This window comes from Populus euphratica, unplaced genomic scaffold (assembly GCF_000495115.2).
Source record: "Populus euphratica unplaced genomic scaffold, PopEup_1.0 scaffold626.1, whole genome shotgun sequence".
NCBI lineage: Eukaryota > Viridiplantae > Streptophyta > Magnoliopsida > Malpighiales > Salicaceae > Populus > Populus euphratica.
The window spans coordinates 133,587-139,127 of NW_011500496.1; positions in this window are offsets into that span (position 1 = coordinate 133,587).

Genomic DNA, 5,541 nt, shown 5'->3' on the forward strand with positions numbered 1-5,541 from the left:
AAAAAAAACACAATGTAGGGAAAATCAATATGGCATGTTTGCTAAACATGTTTTTGGCTAAAAATTAAAAGGTTAAAAATTATTTTAAGATCATATTTGGCAAACACCTCTCAAGGATAAAAATAAATAAATTATTTTGAATATTTTTAGCAAGCAAAGAACACTCTTATCTAAATAGACTCAACTCAGCCATATAGGTTAGGCTTCCCAAGCCAAAACATAAAAGCCTAAAAGTAGGATCCATTCTTAGTTTTGCAAAAAAAAAGATCAAAAGGGTTTTTTTTTGCTTGAATTTTACTAGGAACACAAAAAACATGTCGATGAACCTAAACACACAATCAATGATGCAAACACCATATTTCATTGATTGAACAATATAGATAGATATAAAATGAAAAATTGAAACATAATGATGTATTGGATAAGAATAAAAAATCAAGAATGGCTTGAAATCGAGCCCGACAACTAAGAACACAAATTTTAACATTCAAACTTTCAAAGATAGATTGATCCAAAATAGATAATTAATAGAAAAGTAAATGACAAAAAATAAACATGTATAAATATCACTTTTTATTGAAGTATAAAAGTCAAGCTAAAACATCTTATTATAGAAAATTGAGAATTTTAGCTTGAGAACATTTAAACCATGCTTGGAAAATGTGTATATATCTAGAATTGGCCTAAACTTTAGAACCAAAGCGTAAATATATCAAGGCTACTTAGGCATGCATCTCTTGACCTAATAAAAATAAAAATAAAAAGACTTAAAAGAAACAAAAAAAAAATTAGCTTAGCCAAATTAAATCTCAAGATCTAACCAATGTATGTTTTTTCTTTTGCATTTTAAAATACATCCACTTTTCGTATAACTTCACTTATTACTCGTGAAATTATAATTGTAATTTTATCTTTACTTGTTTTCATATTTTTCATGTTTCTTGAGTTATATACACATATTTAGATACACTGTTATGACTATTATATTTGATGTTGATTTTAGTTCTGTAAGAGTCAAAGAAAGGTGACATGAAAGAAAAATAGCGTAACAAACATATTTGAGTGAACCACAAGAGGAGTGTGCATATGTGAGAAAGTGGGTGGGGAGCATGTATTTCTTGTCAACTAACTAATTTTCACATTCAAAGATATTGAAAGCAAGCAACAACATGGCACCACACAAGAGAGACAATGAAATTAAAACTTAATTATGCATTACAAATCAACGAATGGATTAAATGACCACTAAATTTAGAGATAGACTGGATATGTTGGAGACGCAACATCTTAATAATCATGGTAGGATTCAAATTAGGCCTGAGTAAAGAGAATTTAATGTTAAGATGGCTATTAGGCAAGTTAACATTAATGTGGATGAGTTTGTAGCTAATAATACGGACACGAGTGAAGTTTATTTTGATGATGATGCTATTCTTTAGCATGATACTGATTTTTTGAACTTAAAATATTTTTCCATGATACAAATTTGAGAAGAAATTTTTTTAAAGAAGGGGAGAATGATATGAACCAAGTTAGGTTCGAAGTTGTCTTAAAAATGTTAGCTAACTAATTTTGCAAGATCAAATATATCTATTAAATCATGCATCAAAATGAGCTATAATTTCATAGGAATATACTAGATATATGAAACTATATTTTGTAAATTTTTATATCAAATAGGGTTTGGAAACATACTATTTTAAAGAGTCAAAATTATTAGATAAATTTTATCAAATTTGTCAAACTAGACCTTTATGTATTGTTTGGGACATATCTAGAATTACAGGTAAAATATTGCTGCAATTCAAGTTGAGTTGGAAACTAGACATATTAATCTTTTGAACCATTAGGAATAGTAATTAATTCAGATGAGACAGAACTACATGTTAAAAGTTAGGACTAAAAATATGTCAAGAATGTGTAGAATTGAAGATTTGGGCTACAGGGAGGATTTTTGGCATGAAGAATTTTTTTAATTGTCCCATTTTATATATTTATTTATCAATAATTATTGTTTTGATTTGGGTTTGTTCTGATTCATTAGACATTGCTTAGGATTTATTTTATTATTAGACTTATAATAGTTGATTACTAATTTGTGCCCACTAGCTTGCAACCCAAACTGATTGCCACCATTACTAATTCTGATAAAACCAGAATCAAATCTAAACATTTTTACTTTAAATCAAATATCTTTTGAGTTGAAAAAACTATTTTAGATTTTATGAAAATCTTTGGAAAGGAAACTGATCAAATTTTATCATTTATGGGCTGGACTAGACAAAACAATGGGTTAAAGAAATAATTTTTATGAATCAAACTCGGATTATATCCAAAATCAAATTTAAGTTGGATAAAAAAAAATCTTTTATGACCAAAAAATTATTTTACAATAAATTCAAATCTAAATAATCATGAAATTAAGAAAAATTACTCATTCATTAGTGTGCGAGGACTTAAACTAAAAGCCCATTTTACTTAGATGTTCTCCTCTCTAGAAAGTTAATTATCCTTTGGGCCTCATTTTAATATTCCACCAACCCACTTTATAAGCAAGGAGAATTTGCTTATTTTCTACGTGGGCTAGAAGTTTACTAGGAAAGTTTTAGATTTTTTCAAAGTATATTAATTAATAATTTTTAAAATTAATTTTTTTTATCAATAATTTATTTAAATTATATTAATATTTTAAATTAAAGAGTTTATATTAGACTTTAAATTTTAATCCAAAAAATAAGTGGATTTCACTTTTAAATCGGCTTTAAATTTATTAATTAATCATGTTTTAAATAAATTTGATCTCAAATACATATGTTTTAAACTTAGGGTGTGTGTGTGTGTATGTGTGTGTATTGAGTTTTCATCTTGTTGGTTTTTCTATTTGCCACTTGGGTTTTTGAAGAACTTTTTAACCTAGTGCCTAGAATCATGGTTTTAGCATGAGTATGCTTCTGTTTAATAAAACTCCTCTCAGAGTTTTTCATATGTTGTGAGTGCGTACTTTTATTAAGAATGCCGTCTTAGATGCTGGCAGGCTTTTCCGTTTGTTTGATAAAAATCCTCTTCTTTTCTTTTTCCTGGGTTTTCATTTTGTTTAATGGGTTGTGAAGATTTTCTTGACACTACTTACTGCGTAGAATCTTGAGGTTAGCATATGGCATGTTTCAATTTGCTGCTGCTGCGTTAATTCAGAGTCCCCATAGTTGTATCTAACTGAATTTAGAATCAAAACCAGAAACCTTTGAAGGAACCTGCACTTCTTAAACTTAAAGCTAAGAGAGATTCCTTTGCCTTAAGAAAAACAGGGTGTTTTTAATAATTTTAATCAATCAATCATCGCCATGATGTAAAAGAAGTTTCAATGGTGTTTGTGAGTTTATGTAATGTCTCCGTCATCCGACTCACACCAGACGTTTACATGCATAAAAATAAATAATTTGCAAGTCACTGTTGGATGTGGATCCAGACATCATGAAATCCTACTCTCGAAAGCCATTGGAAGGATACGTCTAGTGCTAATAAAAAACTATAAGTAGAAGGCTGCCAGGATTTGAAAATAGAGAGAAACAGGTTGTTTTAATTCCAGCCTCCGAAAGTAAGCATAATTCGTAATAGCCTATATATATATATATATATATATATATACTGGGACAGTGTATACGTCCTGAGTATGTGTGAACATATATCGAATCTGTTTGAAATGCGCTAAAAATCAATAATAAAATCCAAGACTTCTTTTGGATTCATAGGGAATACCATAATTCAATATTTTTTCAAGAAAAACGGTATTCTTTACTTTTTAATAATCTGTTCATCATCAGCATTTTGGATTACAATCATTATAAATATTTACAGATGATTTAATGTTATTGTTAGTCCTTCGCCATTAGAGTGATGCCAACTTTTTTATATCGCTACTCTCTATTTTCTATGTTTTTGTTTATTTTACTTTAAAAAAAAATAATAAAGACAAAATTTATACAAACAAAAATTGAGTGGTGTGTTTGACCTCCACATCTATTTGCATCAAATACAGTCTTAACATCAATGTCATTGTTAAACCTAAATAATTAATAGGGTGATTAAGAGGTATGCTTTTTTATTTTTTATGGTACATTGGATTCAAACCTCGACGACAAAGCTAGGAAAAATAATTAAAAAAATATATAAATACTGGTTTGATATTGGGAGTGCATTAGTAATATTATCCAAAAGAAAAAAAAATTAATATTAGTTGATGTTTATTAAAGATAAAATTAAAATATACATCCTCCAGTAAAAAATATCATAATTTACATTATCAGTTTTGCTACTTTATGCATGCAATACTTGCAGTACGGATCACAGCATCTATTACGCACAAGAACATGAACTGGAAAAAACAAGGTCTGCCATTTGTATATGTCAATTTGCAGTGGGGATGGAGAAGTTAGAAAACGATATCCAGTTCTTGATTTTATTGTCAATATCATTGGATATAAGCAACGGGAATTATTGGAGAATTAAATATAATAATTTTCATGACTTGAGGTGTTGTATTTATTTATTTTCGTACCATAATAAGGTTTCTAAATTGCTTCGGTCCGTTTCATTTACATTTTTAATTAACAAAATACTGATGGGACATAACTGGGAAAGTATTTGAATCTTCTGAAAATCAATGATTATGCGTCAAATCTCATTATTTATTTTGAATTTAATAATTTACATTATTTGAGGAAAAAAAATATTGAGTAATTTTGTGTTTAGCATTTATAATACGAGTTCAATCCTTAAACGAGGAGTAAGATCCTGGGAAGATCGTGACCTAATTGAAGATTGTTGTCGCATTTTCTATACATAATGTTAGGTTCATATCCGACACTTAGAAAATGTAATTAATGTTATAGCAATCTCTTAGTATGATGTAGTGACGATAACCTTAAGAAAAAATCACTCAAAAACAACTTTATGAGAGACAAAAATAATACAACTTTGTGTTATTTTGTATAGCCTTGAAGGAAACACCGTGCATTATTGATGGTGGGGAAAGTCATGATGCCTACAATTGTTTATATATATATATATATATATGACTTGTGTTCTATATATTCAAATGAGATGATGCGTAAGGGCTGAAGTCATACATTATTTACATAGCCTCATGAATTACATGCATTTAATTTCATTTCATTTCATGTATGTTGGCTACTTTATTTTGTAAATTTCAGGAAGTTTCTTTGGTATAATGAGAAAAAATTGACATCAAATTCATTTGAATAAATAGCATTCAACCTCGACCACTATAAGCTAATTTACTGCAGTTGCTTTTTTTATTTTTATCTTGATTAATTACTTTGACCATACTTTTATTTTGGAAATTTTATTGTCAAGGAACGTATTTTCGAAGAAAATAAATAGCATTGTGTTGGGTGTGCTTGTGAGTGATAATTATCCTATATTAAAAATAAATAAAGGTATGAGATGTTTGTATATAAAATGTACTTATAACCTATAAGTTGAAGTTTTTTGTTTTGTTTATTTTAAAGGTGGTGTCCATTC